We start from the raw sequence: 20,820 nt of genomic DNA on the forward strand, positions 1-20,820 counted from the left end.
TCGTTCAGTAGACATCAACAATCTACCTGAACATTTAAAGTTACAAAGGAAAGTTGGCTTTTCCTGTCAGTAGTTCCTTGTGATGACTTTATATAGCAAGAAAGTTAGTATAGGAGGTCACTGCTTGCATGCAACTGCACTATAAATCTGACATGCTGTATGTAAAGAATATTTGTAAATAAATGACAAAAAACGTTGGCGATGCCACTACATCTTGCTCTAAATGTGCAACTTCAATCACCGGTGAGTTGGAGTGGTAGTCCATATTTCATACTTTGGGGGTTTCTACCTTCTTACAGTTTGTGGTTGAAAAGGGTATGAAACCAGTGGTTGAACCTGGGAAGCAATATCATTTCAGAAACACCCAATTCTGAATTCAGCAATGGGTCACAGGTGAGCTCCCTTATTGTTTTCCCAAATAAACTAGTTGGAAAAAAAAGAAACAAGTACAAGTGACAATGTTTAATCTGTAAGTTTTTTACCCCAATATACAAAGGTTATATACCATGGGGCCTATTTATGAGAGATTTGCATCATGCTTGCACAACGCAATGTTGTACATGTGTGATGCAAACATCTAGGCCAGATTTATGAAGCTCCTTTGCATGGGTTTAAATGGCTTCAAAAATCTGGAGGAAGGGAACGCAGTGCAAGGGAAGCATTCCACGTGCATTGCGGTGGGTGTTCCCATGTAACGCCCATGGTTTTCTGATACATTCCCAGATTTTCAAGGACTTGCAAACATAGGAGTGTGTGAAATAGATATGCCTCCACAGAGCGCTCAGCAAAGCTGCAGCTTATAGTAATTATCTATGTGGATCAACCACGCATCAATTCCTAAGGTAAAATCTAATAAAGGACCAAAGAGTATGAAAAATATTTAGGCAATTATGTAATTCTGAGCTTAGGAATTGTTTATATTTGTGCAACTCTGAATTTATCAGGTGATTCCGAGAATGTTTTCAAAAATGTGTTATTCCTTGCACACTAAGTTACAGTTGGAAGCCACGAATGTAAATAAATTCAATATATAATAGTAAATGTTCCACTATTTTGTTTTCAGGTTCCTCTCCTATGAAATGCCCACCCAACTGTTTTGGGTGGACCTGTCACCCACAGTAGGAAAAGTCTCATAATTTCCAATGGAAACAATGAATTTCAATACTTCTGTGATGACATAGCTGCGGAATTTGTGACTGGGGTAGTTCGGCACCCAGGAAAACCTAAAAAACCCAAAAACGTTTTAAATCTATATCCTGGGGGAGATCAGAGTGATGTGGGTGGTGTGGACTACCACTACTATCATACACAGAATCCCCGAAAAAATATAATACTTTAGCAATGATCACATAATTTGCTCACATCTCTGTGAGGGAAACTTCTGGAATATGAGAGGGTTGCAAATAGTACTATCACCCACCTTCTCACAATGATAACAGTACCCCAGAGGTAGGGTGGACCTCTTGACAATCATAGGAAGGGCCACAAAACACACTGTCAAAATGTTTCCATTGGATTTCAAATCATTTTAAAGTTATGGCCAGCTGCAATATATCAGATTCTATGGTCAGCTGGTACCCAGGGCAGCCTACCAACCACAGATATTTCTGAAAAACTAGACACCTGTGAGACTCCAGGGCGGGGAGGTTTGCTTTCATGACACCAATGTTTCTTATTCAGAATGCACCACAAATATAAAATCAACTTATAAAATATAAACTTTCTGTGTCCAGGGTGAATGGTTCCCATATTTTGTCCTGGGTTACTTTAACACCCTTAGAGCCCTATGAATCCTAGGCATTTCTGAAAAGGACATAAACAGTTACATGAATTGGGGTGTGGTGTACAGGGATGCCTATACCTATTCCTTAGGCCTTAGCGAAATATGCATTATGCCGTCATAATTTGAGAAATTGTGGAAATTTTGCATTACACTTGTTACACAAAAGTCCCAAAATTACATGACTTTGCATAAGTACATGCCATTCCTAGTAAAAATGTACAGCAAATGTGAGGAACAATAGAATATGAGTTCCTGTCCTTGGTGCTTTTGTTTAAATACGTCCCCAAGAACAAATTGACCCAACGACACCAGAAAGACCTTACCTGCATTGCCACGCCATCGGGCAGAGCCGTGAGGGAAACGGCGGCATTAACTCCGGGAGGCACCGGACGGACCGGACCACAATCCCCAGCAGCCCCTGGGGCGGCAGCGCGCCCGTGATGCGCTAGAAGCGCCCGGAGGCGCTTGTAAAAGGCTGACCCCCACGAGACCAGGGGGGACACCAGAAAGACCTTACCTGCATTGCCACGCCATTGGGCAGAGCCGTGAGGGAAATGGCGGCATTAACTCCGGGATAGTATTAGAACAGAGCCACCCAATAATCCCACCGGGACTGGGTAATATGAATCATTTAAGCTAAGTGTCCAGGTAGGAATCATTTATAATGTAAATTTTGCATTCAACAGTGTCATAGCTATGATCACTAAATTGAGGAAAGTGACCGAAGGGTTTCAGCAACAGCAAACATTGAATAGTATCAAAAATATATATTTATTCTTTTTTTGGTTTTCAATTATGAACCTTTTTTATATATTACAACTTTATCCAAGAATCAAAAGTCCGGCAACATTAAACCACCAAAACCATATCTCACAAATCATATGGTGGCATATAAACACCTTTACCACATAGTGTGGACACAATGAAGGACCACATGCACGTTATTATATATGCAGCCTAATTCACAAATTGTTATTTCAAGTGAATTATACAATATGGTTGTCTAAAAGGTGTTAGGCGTCGACGTTTCGGTCCATGTAGGCCAAAAAGATCCGGAGGACCATCTTCAGGACAAAAAGGTTGCACAGGGGTATCTAATACAAACATAACAACATCAGAAAATATAATCAGTGAAACCCTAGGGTACACGGAGATTATTTTACAGCTCAATGCAAAGAACAAAGTGACAATGCACTAGTGACAATACATTTAACTAGGTGTGGCATGCACCTTTAGACAACCACCAAGTGTACGCAAAACTAATACAAATGTGCCAAAAAAGGAAGGAGAAAAATGCCAGAAACAAGACCAATTGACAAGTGCCTAAAGGACCTTATTACTACCAAGCCAGAAAGGTACAGAGCGATAACCCCTGTAAGTGCAAACACTAACAAAATATACCTGTGTAGGGGGCGTGGCTAGCAGCCGATGATGGCGGCAGCAACCTAGAGAGGCTCCCGTAGCAAGGCGGTTTCCCGCATCAATCCGCATGCCTATCCGGTCACTGATCAGTCCGAAGAGGGTGTCCTGGGTGCGGTGACCGAACGGCGCCAGCACAGAAAATTTGGGAGCGCTCGGACCCCGGCATCGGGACGAAACTTCATCCACGTCCCTCGCGGAAGACAGGCCTGGAGACACGAGGCGAGCACCGGTGTCGAGTGGAACCTTGGGCCGGGCGGAAGTTCACCCTCCCCGGCGCAACCACCCGGAAGTAGCCGCTGACGACAACGCTCGACGCCTTCGGCTGGCAATCCATCCCGCCGACCACTCCATCCTTCACGCTGTGTCTCTGGTGGCGCTACGCAGCGGTGCCCCTTGGCTGCGCTCGACACACGCCGAGGGACCTGTGCAGCACCAGTCGCCATTTTGCTTGGCCTAGCCGAGGCCGCAACAGCTCAGCGGCCGTCGGCGACACCCCGCCAGCGTCAGCGACCTCTGGCCCACACCCGGTCTGGGCCCCCTGCATACCCCTCCCTCAAGCGGACGGCTACGGGCGTCCGGCCCGCTCCATCATAAACTTTGTCTCGCTGGACGAGATAAATGGCGGGGAAGGGGCTACGACAGACCGCCGCTCAGGCGAAGCTAGGGAAATATGCCTACGATAACCAGACATCCACCCAACCTGAGCAGCGCAAATCACTGGGGAAGGGCGCGGACAACGACGGTGCTAAGAAAGCCACGCTGGACGATGTAATGCGAGCACTGGAGCAGGTACAGGCCACGGTGGGCTCGACCGCGGCGGAGGTTACCCTTTTTAGAGCCGACCTCCAGAAAATGACCGAAAGGGTGAAGCAGGTGGAGGTGGTGACTAAATCTTTAATAGAAGACGTTTCCGACCTACAAGTGGCAATGGAGAGACTGCAGGCGGACAATAAACTTCTGAAAAGTAAGCTGGATGACCAGGAAGGGCGTTCCAGACGCAACAACGTCCGTATCTTGGGGGTGCCGGAGTCTGAGACAAAGGGTGCCATGGATCTGTATGTTGAGGACCTTATAAAGAATAAACTGGCCCCGAAGGGACTGTCCAACTTTTTTACAGTGGAACGGGCCCACCGGGTCCCTGGGGGGACGCCTACCCCGGGGGCCACCCCACGCCCCATCCTGGCGAGACTCTTTAACTTTAGAGACCGCGATGCAGTCCTCCAGGCAGCCAGGGTGGCACCGCCCATCCAAATCCAAAATTCACGGATCTCTTTCTTCCCAGACTACACGGCGGAGGTCACCCGCAAGAGGAGGACATTCCTAGAGGTTAAAAAATCACTTCGCGACCAAGACCTGCCGTACTCCATGTTGTTTCCGGCCCGGCTAAGAGTGGTGGCCGATAAGAAGGTCTGGTTCTTTGACTCAGCGGAGAATGCCAGGGAATGGCTGGATGGCTGGCGCACTGTGGACCGCACTTCCAACCGCCGACGCAACAGGACGGGAGAGGAGAGCCGGCCGGGCTCGCGTTCTCCAACCAGGGACAGCGCGACTGGATCACCGTCGCAAGACCACTTGGGAGCTGCTAGAGGCGAATGATACTACCGCGAGGGACAAAAACGTGAAACCTGGACTTTACTCCCACTCTGACTGTTCACCAAGTCGTTCATGGACGCTGGCCCAGACGACCCGAGGACAGCAAAGGGACCGCCTGCTTTGGGGGACACTCTCCCCTGACGTGCAAGTACTCTGTTTCTAGCATGGGATAAGCGCTCTGCTAAGTTGGGGTGGCGGGCAGTTCTGAGTCCGTTTGGCAGGGAGGCAGGGTGGGGGGAGTTGGGGGGGGGATTGTTCGTTTTTACGGGAAGTTCATGATATCGATCACAAAAAGTAAAATGTGCTATGATGTTCAATGGAATAATGCTGGGGAGGTGGGGTCTGTACCGATGGTTTCTGTCTCTAAAGTTCGATGGTGGTGGATGTACACCCTAACGTGATGCGTGCGGGGGAGACGCGATTGGGCGGCTCCTCCCTCAAGCTTCTAGCCTGGAATGTGCGCGGCCTAGGTGATAGAGTGAAGCGCGGCCTTGTTTTGTCCGAGGTGAAACGTCATAAACCTGACCTAATACTCCTCCAAGAGACCCATTTAATGGGTAGCGCCACTAAGGCCCTGGACAGACGGGGGTATACAATGTTGACCCACTCAGAATTCTCCACCGGGTCCCGGGGTACGGGTATCCTACTCAAGAAGTCCTCCACTTTTATCACCCTCAGCACTAGAACTGATACGCAGGGCTGTTTTGCGGCAGTGGTTGGTCAATGGGACGGGCGCCCCCTGACCATAGTTTCAGTCTACATCCCGCCGTCATTGCACTCAGTGATGTTGCCTGCCCTGGGCGAATTCTTACTATCCCTCCCCGAGGGAGACACCCTGCTAGGAGGGGACTTTAATGCCCCTGCTGACCCACAACTCGACAGGTTCCCAGCGACCGCCCTCCCGGGGGGTCCTTCCAGGTTTCAGCGCTTCCTTGAGGCACTGGGGTTGGTAGACATATGGCGACATGTCCACCCTACACTACGACAGTACACGTTCCACTCCACCGTCCACAATAGTCTGTCCCGCATTGATCACTTCTTGGCGTTAGGGGATGGGTTACAGCGCGTAGAGGAGGTGCTCATACACCCTAGGGGCATCTCAGATCACTCCCCACTGACTCTCACCATTACCTCACGAACACGCCACCGCGTCTTCCCTATGCACGCCTCTTATCTTAAGGTCCCTAAGGTCAGGAAGGCCCTGCAGACTGCCACGACACACTATTTCGTGGAAAACGAGCCTACCGCAGCCTCGGCTGAGGTCCTATGGGAGGCTTATAAGACGGTCCTAAGGGGGCAAGCCATCAGCTCTATAACATCACACAGACGGGAGCAGGCGGCTGACCACGCGGCGCTTGAGCTCCAACTGCTCGAAACCACCACTGCCCACGAAGCGAACCCCACTGATGACACGTTGCATGCACTCGCGCTGGCCCAGCGCCTGTATACAGACCACGCTCGGCACATCACACAAGGCCACATCACAGACACACAAAATCGAGTATATGATGTTGGGGACAAGGCGGGGAAAATGTTAGCTTGGCTCGACAAAAGAGGGGGTACCGCCAAGGGGATCCAACAGGTGACTGACGAAGAGGGAAATATTCAGACTGACCCTGATCGAATAGTGGGGGCACTGGCGGCCCACTTTGAAAAAGTCTACACCCCGGAACGGGACGTCACTGCGATTGCAGCCCAAAGCGCACTATATGACTTGAACATCCCGGCACTACTACCGGAGGCTGCAACTGAGCTAGAGGCGCCATTCACTGCTGACGAACTGCGGATCGCCATCGGGGCCCTCCATACGGGCAAGGCGCTGGGGCCGAACGGCATTCCAATCGAATGGTTTCAAGACCGCACTGACGTTTTTGGCCCATACCTGCTCCGAATGTACGAAGAATGCCGCGCTAAGGGGGTGCTCCCACTGGACCAACGAACGGCCACGATAGTGGCTATTCCTAAGCCCGGTAAGCCCCCGGAGGAATGCTCCTCGTACCGCCCTATATCTTTACTTAACGCGGAAAGCAAAATTCTAGCAAAGCTTCTGGCAAATCGTCTCATGCCCCATCTATCTGACCTTATTCACCCGGACCAGTCAGGGTTCATGCCCCACAGGAACACCTCGCTCAATCTCCGACGGGTGCATGGGGTGTTGGCTAAAGCGGATGACATAGGCGTGTCCGCGGTCATTTTGGCCCTTGATGCAAAGATGGCCTTTGACATGGTGGAGTGGGCCTATCTCTTTGAGGTTCTCCAATACATGGGATTCGGTCCCGTCTTCATCTCCTGGATCAAACTGCTGTACACCGCACCAGTAGCACATGTGGTAGCGAACGGCCACATTTCGCACTCCTTCCCACTCAGGCGGGGCACCCGACAAGGATGCCCTCTCTCCCCCCTGCTATTTGCGGTATCACTGGAACCCTTGGCGATCCGCATCAGGACTACTCCCCTGCTTAAAGGTATTACATGGGGGGAGGGCTGGGAGGACCGCATATCGCTTTACGCGGATGATATGCTGGTATATCTGACAGATCCCGATCACGGCATACCGGCCCTCTTGCGCATTTGCAATGACCACGGAGAGGTGTCGGGCTACACTATCAATTGGAGTAAATCCGAATTGTATGCCCTGACGGGCAGCCACCCAACGGTTGGTCCACACTGCCCTCTGCGACTAGCCGGTTCCTCATTTAAATATCTCGGTATTCACGTCACAGGTGACCCGGCGGAATACGAAAAATTGAACCTAGCGCCACCACTGGACCGCCTCAGGCGAGATGCAAGCTTCTGGGCGGGATTACCGTTGACGATGCTGGGGAAAGCAGCCCTGTTTAAGATGAAATCCCTGCCCCGCTTTCTATATATTCTGGACAATACCCCTTTTGCTGTGCCCCCTAGGTACTTCAAGAAGGTGGCGGCAGTGGTCTCTGGTCTGTTATGGGGTAACCGCCCAGCGCGGATAGCTCACGCCAAGCTATGCAAGAGCTGGTACGAGGGTGGCATCGCACTTCCCAACCTCCACCTCTACTATTGGGCGGCCCAGCTCAGACCGATCAATCAATGGTTGCACGCATCACAATCTGACCCAGCATTCCAGGCGGACAGGGCCCAACTGGGTACCAGCACCCTGCTAGCCCCGCTTTATGATAAACGAAAACTCAGGTCACTGAAGGGGCCCACTAGGCTCACAGTAGCTACCTGGCATGCAGCCACCGCTGCGCTAGGGTGGAAAGATACAATCACCAAGCTTACTCCACTCTGGGACTCACGTGCTTTAGGCAACCTTCGGACCAGTAAGGGGTTCTCCCTCTGGGACGACATTGGCATTTCGACAGTGGGGGACATGTGGGACCGTGGGGCTATCATTACTTTTGACCGCCTGGGGGAACTCTACGACCTGGGGCCGCATGAAACCTACCGATATGTCCAAATCCGTCACGCGTTACTGGCGGCTGTCCCGGCGGGGTCATCTCCCCCCGAGTCATCCCCGCTAGAGGATCGACTTTTGACTGACTACATGGTGGAAAAGGCCACCTCCCTCACTTACCGGAAACTCCTTAACAATTCCCCAGACCCACTAGTGCCTCTTAAGGAGAAATGGGAGCAGGACGTGGGCGAGATGGATGAACATGAATGGAACGAGGCACTGGCATCCCCTAAGGAAGCGGGCATATCCTCTAGAATGAGACTCATCCAACTCAAAGTTCTGCATAGAACATATTACACCAGGACATTGCTTCACCGCATACAGCGAGCCCCTGATCCCTTCTGCTTGCGGGGCTGTGGGGAGGAGGGAACACTCTTCCATACACTCTGGGACTGCTCAGTTATACAATCCTATTGGCGTCAGGTGTTGCGCACTGTGTCACAGGTGTTGGAGGTCTCAGTGCTCCCTGAACCTCGACGCTGCCTTCTCAATGTGTGGGACCCAACTGACTTGTCCCGGCATGGCCGCCTCTGGGTGACGCTAGGAATGATGATGGCCAAGAGGGATATAGCGCAGCGCTGGGGGGTGGCGGACCCACCGACGGCCTCACAATGGTGTGTAAATATGGACAGGGCCATGGTCACAGAACGGGCAGTGTATTTGAACAGGGCGTGCCCGGCCAAGTGGAACAAAGTGTGGTCCCCATGGAACACGTACCGGGGCGAGATTTGTGATCCACTTCCTGAAGATGACACAATAGACTCAGACGAAGAAGACTGAATGGGATGGGGGGCTGAGTGATGCGGGGGGGTGCACCGGGAGGGGACGGGGAGTTGGAGAGGGACGGCTCACACTTTACCTAGCATGAAGGGCAACGGGCTGTTGGCCCTAACTCAGGACTACGCTCACTTCTAACTGGCATTAAGTTTATTATATTGATCGTAATGTTACTTCCCGAAGTTCTGAATGTTTTTTCTTTAGGTATAAAACAGAAAATGAAAACCTCATACACCCAGCATGGAACATTCGCACTTTTCCTTCACAATTTGTTTCTAGATAATTACCTTCACGTCCTCAAAGAATGCAGGCGCAATTGTATTGTAATGATGGTTTCTTCTCTTATTTGGTACTTACTTGGCGGCCGGCCCAGTTGGGTTGTAGGCGACAAGCTGTGTAACAACTGTGAAGGCTCAATAAAGGTTTTCAACAAAAAAAAAAAAAAAAAAAAAAATATACCTGTGTACTAAGTAGTTGCAAAGCCAACAACAAAAAACGCCTCACAGGTCGTTCTGTAAACCAATAAATGACTAGGTCAATGGCGCTGCGTGAGTTAAAAAGTCGCTGTGAAAATGAGCATTCATATGCTGTAACTTACATCTGGCGGCCGCCCACAATTCTGAAAAACAGGCAAATACGTATCAGGGACCTGAATGTGCCCAGGCTATCTTAAATCTCCAAATATCCTGCTTTACACTTACTTTGCTGACCGAAAGACGCCGGCTCTAAGGAGTCCGTGTGTCTTCTCCGTGAATGAACGCGGAAGGCGTCTGTTTCCGCATATGACGTATATAACGTTAAGCGCCCGGATGTCAATTACACGGTGGACATGGCGGCCATCTTACAGTGTACTAGAAGGCTTGCTGGTTTCAATATAAAACAATACGAAACCCTACCATAGAGGGTAAAATACAAATCTAAATATACAAGTCGACATATCCAAACGTACTACACCCCAGAAAGCTTCCTACTCTAAATAATTAGTAATCACACACCACCGTGTGTGACAGTCCAACTTGGGGTAACATAAGAGGCTTGCTAGTTCGGATTTAACAAAACGATAAACAATACAACAATAAGACAATAGTGACAAACTAGTCGTTATCTGTACTCCAATAGATAGATATACACAAACATCCTACATTTAAGTAAGCTACAGAGTAACTATATCTTATAAACGTCCTACACTCCAGTGAGCAGCAGGGGAGTTATATCTCACATACAGCCGTATATGACAATCCAGGTTCAAAGGACCTTTACACTAGGGTAGCCAATGAATGCCATTCGATAAAAGTGTTCAGCCCATTTTCTACTGTATCACATAGCCAAATCAGTTTGTTCTCTCTTTGAGCAAGAAGTTTTTCCACATTAGGTCGTCTCCTTGTACCCTTTACACACTCAATGACAAACCATTTCATATCCGTGGGAGCATGTGACATGTTGATAAAATGTTCAACTAGAGGCGCTGTGTGAATTTTGCATCTGATGCGTGATTGATGTTGTGTTATCCGTTTCCTTATTTCTTGTGTAGTTTTTCCTAGATAATTTAATCCACAAGGACACTGGATACAATAAATCACATTCTTGGTCATGCAATTAGAATGTTGCTTCCGCGTCATTTGTCTCCCATTAATACAGCAGGTTTTTGTTGTTTGTGTGGTCGCACAAGCTGTGCATCCACCGCATGGGAAGTGTCCGACAATGGGTGCCATGCCCCACATGCTACTTAGGGTATTGATCTTGGGTTCCCTATAGGCTTTGACCAAATGGTCTCGTAGATTCTTTCCTCTTTTGAAGGCGAATCTGGGAGTGGCTAACTGGGGTTCAACCTTTTGGATCAAATGCCAGTTGCGTTTGATGATTTTTTAAATTTCTGTGGATTCTGTACCAAAGGTCAGGACACAAGTTGGGAGTACTGTATCTGATGTGGTATTGGAGTTTGTCAGTTGCTTTTTTTGTAGGAGGGCTTGACGGTCATAAAACCATGCACGCTTCATAGCATGCTTTACCAGCCGGTATGGATATGACCGGGTCACAAGTTTTTCTTGCAGAATTTTTGCTTCCCTAAAATAATCTTCCCTCTTGGTACAGTTCCTCCGAATTCGGAGGAACTGACCAAAAGGGAGATTATCCCGTAGGTTACGGGGGTGGTGGCTATTATACCTCAAAAGGGTATTACGTGCCGTGGGCTTGGTGTATAGACTCACGGCCAGTGTCCCTTCGACATGTATGATGTTCAGGTCAAGAAAATTCAAGGATTCAGAATTACTTTCCAGGGTGAATTGCAGGTTCTCATCCTTCGTATTGAGCCATCGATGGAACTCCTCCAGCCTGTCTTTACTTCCCTCCCAGACTATACAGACTTCATCGATGTATCTTAAGTAGTGAACCAGATTAGTTGCAAAGGGGTTATTGTTATAGATTACCTTTTCTTCAAAATTTGCCACAAACAAATTCGCTATCGTGGGAGCAAAAACTGCTCCCATTGCCACACCCTTCAGTTGAGCAAAAAAGTCATTGTTGAAGAGAAAATAATTTTCTTCTAAAGCCAGTCTTGCACATTCAGTAATAAACCAAGTGGGGACTTGGTGGGGTCGAGTGCGAGTTTCCAGAGTGTTATAAATCACTTGCAGAGCTGCTCAACTGAAGGGTGTGGCAATGGGAGCAGTTTTTGCTCCCACGATAGCGAATTTGTTTGTGGCAAATTTTGAAGAAAAGGTAATCTATAACAATAACCCCTTTGCAACTAATCTGGTTCACTACTTAAGATACATCGATGATGTCTGTATAGTCTGGGAGGGAAGTAAAGACAGGCTGGAGGAGTTCCATCGATGGCTCAATACGAAGGATGAGAACCTGCAATTCACCCTGGAAAGTAATTCTGAATCCTTGAATTTTCTTGACCTGAACATCATACATGTCGAAGGGACACTGGCCGTGAGTCTATACACCAAGCCCACGGCACGTAATACCCTTTTGAGGTATAATAGCCACCACCCCCGTAACCTACGGGATAATCTCCCTTTTGGTCAGTTCCTCCGAATTCGGAGGAACTGTACCAAGAGGGAAGATTATTTTAGGGAAGCAAAAATTCTGCAAGAAAAACTTGTGACCCGGTCATATCCATACCGGCTGGTAAAGCATGCTATGAAGCGTGCATGGTTTTATGACCGTCAAGCCCTCCTACAAAAAAAGCAACTGACAAACTCCAATACCACATCAGATACAGTACTCCCAACTTGTGTCCTGACCTTTGGTACAGAATCCACAGAAATTAAAAAAATCATCAAACGCAACTGGCATTTGATCCAAAAGGTTGAACCCCAGTTAGCCACTCCCAGATTCGCCTTCAAAAGAGGAAAGAATCTACGAGACCATTTGGTCAAAGCCTACAGGGAACCCAAGATCAATACCCTAAGTAGCATGTGGGGCATGGCACCCATTGTCGGACACTTCCCATGCGGTGGATGCACAGCTTGTGCGACCACACAAACAACAAAAACCTGCTGTATTAATGGGAGACAAATGACGCTGAAGCAACATTCTAATTGCATGACCAAGAATGTGATTTATTGTATCCAGTGTCCTTGTGGATTAAATTATCTAGGAAAAACTACACAAGAAATAAGGAAACGGATAACACAACATCAATCACGCATCAGATGCAAAATTCACACAGCGCCTCTAGTTGAACATTTTATCAACATGTCACATGCTCCCACGGATATGAAATGGTTTGTCATTGAGTGTGTAAAGGGTACAAGGAGACGACCTAATGTGGAAAAACTTCTTGCTCAAAGAGAGAACAAACTGATTTGGCTATGTGATACAGTAGAAAATGGGCTGAACACTTTTATCGAATGGCATTCATTGGCTACCCTAGTGTAAAGGTCCTTTGAACCTGGATTGTCATATACGGCTGTATGTGAGATATAACTCCCCTGCTGCTCACTGGAGTGTAGGATGTTTATTAGATATAGTTACTCTGTAGCTTACTTAAATGTAGGATGTTTGTGTATATCTATCTATTGGAGTACAGATAACGACTAGTTTGTCACTATTGTCTTATTGTTGTATTGTTTATCGTTTTGTTAAATCCGAACTAGCAAGCCTCTTATGTTACCCCAAGTTGGACTGTCACACACGGTGGTGTGTGATTACTAATTATTTAGAGTAGGAAGCTTTCTGGGGTGTAGTACGTTTGGATATGTCGACTTGTATATTTAGATTTGTATTTTACCCTCTATGGTAGGGTTTCGTATTGTTTTATATTGAAACCAGCAAGCCTTCTAGTACACTGTAAGATGGCCGCCATGTCCACCGTGTAATTGACGTCCGGGCGCTTAACGTTATATACGTCATATGCGGAAACAGACGCCTTCCGCGTTCATTCACGGAGAAGACACACGGACTCCTTAGAGCCGGCGTCTTTCGGTCAGCAAAGTAAGTGTAAAGCAGGATATTTGGAGATTTAAGATAGCCTGGGCACATTCAGGTCCCTGATACGTATTTGCCTGTTTTTCAGAATTGTGGGCGGCCGCCAGATGTAAGTTACAGCATATGAATGCTCATTTTCACAGCGACTTTTTAACTCACGCAGCGCCATTGACCTAGTCATTTATTGGTTTACAGAACGACCTGTGAGGCGTTTTTGGTTGTTGGCTTTGCAACTACTTAGTACACAGGTATATTTTGTTAGTGTTTGCACTTACAGGGGTTATCGCTCTGTACCTTTCTGGCTTGGTAGTAATAAGGTCCTTTAGGCACTTGTCAATTGGTCTTGTTTCTGGCATTTTTCTCCTTCCTTTTTTGGCACATTTGTATTAGTTTTGCGTACACTTGGTGGTTGTCTAAAGGTGCATGCCACACCTAGTTAAATGTATTGTCACTAGTGCATTGTCACTTTGTTCTTTGCATTGAGCTGTAAAATAATCTCCGTGTACCCTAGGGTTTCACTGATTATATTTTCTGATGTTGTTATGTTTGTATTAGATACCCCTGTGCAACCTTTTTGTCCTGAAGATGGTCCTCCGGATCTTTTTGGCCTACATGGACCGAAACGTCGACGCCTAACACCTTTTACACAACCATATTGTATAATTCACTTGAAATAACAATTTGTGAATTAGGCTGCATATATAATAACGTGCATGTGGTCCTTCATTGTGTCCACACTATGTGGTAAAGGTGTTTATATGCCACCATATGATTTGTGAGATATGGTTTTGGTGGTTTAATGTTGCCGGACTTTTGATTCTTGGATAAAGTTGTAATATATAAAAAAGGTTCATAATTGAAAACCAAAAAAAGAATAAATATATATTTTTGATACTATTCAATGTTTGCTGTTGCTGAAACCCTTCGGTCACTTTCCTCAATTTAGTGATCATAGCTATGACACTGTTGAATGCAAAATTTACATTATAAATGATTCCTACCTGGACACTTAGCTTATATGATTAACTCCGGGAGGCACCGGACGGACCGGACTACAATCCCCAGCAGCCCCTGGGGCGGCAGCGCGCCCGTGACGCGCTAGAAGCGCCCGGAGGCGCTTGTAAAAGGCTGACCCCCACGAGACCAGGGGGGACACCAGAAAGACCTTACCTGCATTGCCACGCCATCGGGCAGAGCCGTGAGGGAAACGGCGGCATTAACTCCGGGAGGCACCGGACGGACCGGACCACAATCCCCAGCAGCCCCTGGGGCGGCAGCGCGCCCGTGACGCGCTAGAAGCGCCCGGAGGTGCTTGTAAAAGGCTGACACCCCCCTCGCCCCGCGAGCCGCGCGCGGGAGCGACCGGGAGAAGCCCGGGACAAGGGCGGGGCCGTCTGTGGCCGTCAGGGGCCAGAAGAGACCGGGCCGGGCCACCCCCCTTGGCACGACAAATGGGTAAGCGAAAATTCTTGGGTCCTGAGGGACAGGGGGCCAAAGACGCTAAAGTGCCACGCAAGGCGGACACTATTATCTCTTATCTCACATCGGCGGTAGGAGCAATTAATCAAAAAATCGCCAATGCCGAGAAAGAATTGGAACTGGGCAAAGCTTCTAACTCCACTGTCACTGACACCGAGCACTCCCAACACCCTACATTGGCGAGTCCTCAGGCGGTGGAGTTGCCACCCAACAACCCTAATACAATAGATTTAGTAGAGCACAAAACAGAGAACGAGGAGATGGGTCGGTCGTTGACTCCTAACAGTCCCAGAAAGAAAGTTAGGAAAAATGGAAAGAAAGGCGCCCCTATTTCTAATCATCAGGATCTTGTTAAGGATATCTGTTTAATACTGGGGGATAAACTGGAGGACATGGTCACTGCTCGCCTCGAGCCAATACTGGAAGAAATAGGCAAAGACATTGTGGACTGCCTGAACAGCTGTCTGGCAGGACTGCTAAAAAGGTGCGAGAGAATCGACACATTTATAAATGACTTTCGGGCTAAAGAGCAGCTGTCAAAGGACATTACTAAGTCTAAGTCTAATGCTCCTAATACTGTGGAATTAATGGACTGTACTACAACTAAAATTATTCCATCCATTACACAATCTCAACATACCATGGACCCACCAACTGCCTTGTTAGCCACAGATACTGTGCCAAGCTGTGGTGTTACCTCTCAGATTACCACACAGGGAAACACCGTAACAGGCCATAATAGTTTGCATAACTATAGCCCAACTAACACCGCTAGATTGCATCTTCCTCCTCAAGCAGCTCCGTATGTAGCAGTTATATGCGGAGTTCCACCACTGCCTCATAAGGAGAGAGAGTCTATTACAGATCTCTTAGATAAATCTAAAGGATGGTGCAAGCAATACTCAAGCGGCGAACTAGATATTACTCCTTACATTATTATGGCCAGAAGGGTGGGGTGGGTTGGACATGGAAATAAGAATATCCAAGGAGATTGTATTGTTGTTAACTTCTCAGACAAAGGAGTGGCTGATAAACTATTTTGGGATGGATCACCCACAATTAACAATGACATTAGACCATTACCTCTGGGTTATTTTTATCCACCAAGGGGGGCCTATAAAACTAACCTTCCTATACATAAGTCATCGGGGGGAAACATAGCTCAACCCTAGGACCTTGTGATTTGGCAATGCAATCTAAGGCTAGACCGTCAGTACCCATTAACCAGCAGGTCACCCGATCCACCGCAATGACATCACAATTGATTAATGTACACAGAGAAAGTGTCCCTTTGTCTAACCGTTTTTCTCCTCTTTCGTCAACGGAAGATTTGGTTTGACTAGAGAAGACAAATGTCACCAATCAGACCCTTAGTGTGTTTAACGGGAATACCTGTAAGATCCTTAGTTGGAACATTGCAGTACTAAGATCTAAGGCTGAGGATGAAAATTGGCTAAGTTTTATCTCATCTTTTGATATCATCACATTACAGGAAACATGGGATATTGATAACAAATTTGAGGTAGATGGATTTATGCATTTTAATATTTTAGCTACACCGAGCACTTCGGGTAGAGCAAAAGGTGGCTTATCCACTTTTATCTCACTTAATTTGAAAGGGAAAGCCAAACAGTTACAGTCTTGCTCCCCGTATTTCTTGGTCGTAGAGCTAATAATGTCAAATTCACTTACTATTTTGTTGATTAATTTTTATAATTCTCCTGAATTTGTTAATAATAACCAAGTTTTTTTGCTACTTGATGAATTTTTGGAAAATTACAAATTAAGCAAACATGGATATGAGATTATACTGTAAGGAGATTTTAATATTCACCCTTGTAGTATGAATTGTAAGGTCAATGATGAGGATGGCCCACCCAATGCACTCTCAGCACACTTTGAACATACAAAAGGAGGGGAGGGCTTGGAAAATCTTTTGGCCACTCACAATTTATATGAATCTAGCTGTTGTCCGTCAGGACTGAGACCACCGACATATAAAGGGAAAGACACAGGTTCAATCATAGATTTTATCTTCATTTCATCCTTTCTTTTGAATTATATCCTAAGTTATAGAGTCGTGGACTCTATTTTTAGCGACCACAACCCTGTAGCATTAGAGGCGTCACAAGTTGGACTCATTGATTTTAAAGATTCTAATGAACCAGGTATACAATCTGTGACAAATTTAACATCCACAGATAAAGGGAGAAGGTTGAAATGGTCTAATGTAACACCAATTGCTTTCTTACAGGAAGTTTTAACTAAAGCTGAAAGTGAAGTTGGTATTTGCTTAGACCCCCTATCAACCAATAGCAACATCGTACAGGCTTTTAATAGAATATGCCAACAAATTAACAAGGATTTAACCCTTAAACCAAAAAGGGGGAGACCGATCGTTAAACGATGGTTTGACTCTAACTGCTCAAGGGCCCATTCTGACTTATTAAATGCCCTTAAAGAGACACCAAGAAACAAGGCTAAAGTAATCCAACTAAGGAAGGAGTACAAACAGGTCATTTGGAAAAGGAAGAAGGACATTAAAGAGCAGGCCTGGCTGGACCTTCAATCACCAGAGGTCCTCCGGGATAGTTCCAAATTCTGGGAAGTTATTAATCACTCTTACTTCTCGGAAGGAGATAGCCACTCAGTAGAGTGTGTCATTCCCGATGACCTGTGGCTATTCCACTTTGGTAACATCTATAAACACACCGAATCTAGTCAACTACATGATAGGTTTGACCACTCTAACACTGACCCAATTGAAGCCTTTCTAACAGATGAGATAGAAGATGCAATAAGCAAGACAACCATAAACAAGGCCCCGGGACCTGATGGGGTCCCGGCCGACTTGTACAAAGCAGCACCTACATTTTGGTCAAAGATTTTGAAAAATGTGTTTAACGCTGCTAGAACAGGTGTGATTTCACAGTCTTGGGCTACATCTATCATCATACCCATTTTCAAAAAAGGCCTCAAGAGTGACCCTGCCTGTTACAGACCTATCTCCCTAATTGACTCTGCTGTAAAAATCTTGGGCAGAGTCATTTTGGGAAGACTAACATCTTGGCTGGAGGGCAGGGGAATTCTTTCTAACGCCCAATATGGCTTTAGGGCTAAAAGAAGCACATTGGATCAGTGTTTAAACTTATACCTGATAACTACCAAATATACCTTAGTCAAAAAAGGAGACCTATATATGGCTTTTATGGATCTCTCCTCAGCCTTTGACCTGGTTAACAGGTCAAGGCTGTGGGGGGTCCTCTTGGACATAGGTATTGAAAAATCTTTAGTTGGCTTTCTGGCTGACCTGCATCAGGGGCTGGAGGCCTCAGTTAGAGTAACTAGGGACGGTAGGTGCACCAAACCCTTTAGCTGCGGGAGAGGAGTGAGGCAAGGATGTATCCTTGCCCCTCTCCTCTTCACTTTATACATAAACACCTTGGAGCCGGTACTCTCCGCCTTGGGCACCGACGTCCCGCGTGCAGGAGAGACAAACATTCCAGTCCTCCTGTACGCGGACGACGCGGTCCTCCTGGCAAGAACTGGCGTTTGCCTGAACAAACTTTTGGCCTCTTTTGGGGACTTCATGACCTCATTAGACCTAAAATAAGGAGGAAACCAATAACCATGGTTTGCACAGGAAAGGAGGTTCAGAGGGTTCCCTCTTTCACCTACCTGGGTGTCCTATTTGATGATAAAGGCACGTGGGGTCCCCAGCTTAAGGCCAAATCCAATGCACTAAGTAGATCGGCTGGAGCCATCCTGAAGTTTGCTAGAAAACTGGGTTCAAGACCGACGAGCGCGATCCTCAAAGTATATAATGCTAAGAGCATCGCAATCGCCAACTACGGGGCCTCAATCTGGGGATACATAGAGCCTGCCCTTATTCAAAGGGCAGAGAACAGGTTTTTAAGATCATTACATTCTGTTCCCCAGTCCACCCCCACTTTCACTACTCACTCAGAACTGGGGGTTGGGTATGTTTCTGACGTCATAAAATCTGCCCCTGTTATTACTTGGATAAAAACCTGGTTAAATGAAGAGATTTCTTTAAATCATAAAATTCTAGAAGATTGTTTAAATATGGATGGAGTACTCAAGATCCCATGGATGTTGTATGTAAAAAATATGTTAGCACAGGTGGGACGTATCGACCTTTTTAATTCCCCCATGAGTATAAGGAAGGAGGATGTTAAAACAATTAAGGAATCACTGATGAACCTTTTTAACTTAGAGCGAGAGGAAATTGAACTTAAGAAAATCACTGTGAGAAGGAATTTTACATTGAAAACTGTCCCTGGTCCAGAACCTTACCCGGTTTTTTGTAAATAACTCATTCCACCGCTTTCTTTTAATTAGATTTCGTTTGAATTTAATTCATTTTTTATTGGGCACATACTATAGATGGGAGACCCCTGATAATAACAAACCTTGTGATTGTGATAACTTCTCACCGCAGGACACCTTACATTTTACTATGTTCTGTGATCACTTTGATAAAATCAGAAGGAAATATCTTGTCCCCATCCTTAGAGAGGCCCGTTTCCCACAAGTGAGGCCTGCACTCCTATTCCTGCAACTTTTGCACAACGCACATGTCACTTTCCATGTTGCAAATTTTTTAGTAGCAGGAGTACGCATTAATAAGAAGCGCAGCAAAAGCAATAATGGATTGATTATAAACGAAATTTTTTTAAAAAATGTAACCGTTTTAAAAAAATGTAACCTTTATAAGAACATAGATATATTGATGTCTCAAATGTCTTAAAGGTACTTTGTAATCTTTTTGATTGTATACATAAATTGCTTGCGCACATGTCACTTTACATTTTGATGTTATGAATTACGAATTATTATGTATATATATATTGTGTGAATATTTCTGTGATTATCTAATTTTTTGTATGTGTAATTCTTGAAATGTATCCTGTGTCTTTTTATGATTTTTTAAAAATCGAATAAAAGTGATTGACTGACTGACTGAACATTAAATTGCAGAGCAAAATGAAGGATTTTCATGTAGCTAAATACGTGTAATTTTTCCAAACTTTGTCAGACTTATATAAAAGCACATTTTACAAATTTCACACTCCTCTACTTTTGTTATGCTGAAATCCCTAAAAATGTTAAACCTAAAGAATAACCAAATTTCCTGCAATACCTGAGTCTGGTGTCGACTGGCAATCTGGGAACCCTACCAACCCCAGGTATTTCTAAAAATTAGAGACCCAGAGATATCTATGGAGGTGTGGCTTGTTTGTATCCCATCATTATTTCCTACCCAGAAAGCCTTACCAATGCATATGTTTGGAAGCAAAAAAGCTCAACTTCCTCATATTTATATGACAGGAAACAATGGGACTTCCAGCCAGCAACAAATGTCTATGGATTGCCTCACTTCTCCTTATAAAAATGGTAAATAAATGTGAGGGTGGATTGGAATAGGCCAAAACCTTAACCATGTAAAGTCAATGTATTACATTGTAATCTTTATATTGTTACTGTTTTGGTTTCAGTTCTGTGATATACTGTAGGCACAGCAATATGTAGGGTACCATTTATATTGGGAGAAATATGGGAACTAAATATGCATGCAATACACGAGAGATGCTATGTCTAGATTACTCTTAGATAGACAATAGAGAGAAATACAGTCTAAAAAGAGACACAACTAAATTGCAGGGAAATATAGAGTGTTTGGAGGTGTCAGCCTTTAGCTGCTTTATTAACCGTTGGAGACCTGGATTGAAACTGCAACTGTTATGTATACTCCCTTTATGGATGTTGCTTCTGGTAGTGTCACCATAAAAGATTATACTCTTGAATATAGACTTCATAAAAATAAAATGCAATATATTCCATTCTGTGGGTGAAGGATTTTGAGATGTAGAGT

This window comes from Lissotriton vulgaris, chromosome 8 (assembly GCF_964263255.1).
Source record: "Lissotriton vulgaris chromosome 8, aLisVul1.2, whole genome shotgun sequence".
Taxonomy (NCBI): domain Eukaryota; kingdom Metazoa; phylum Chordata; class Amphibia; order Caudata; family Salamandridae; genus Lissotriton; species Lissotriton vulgaris.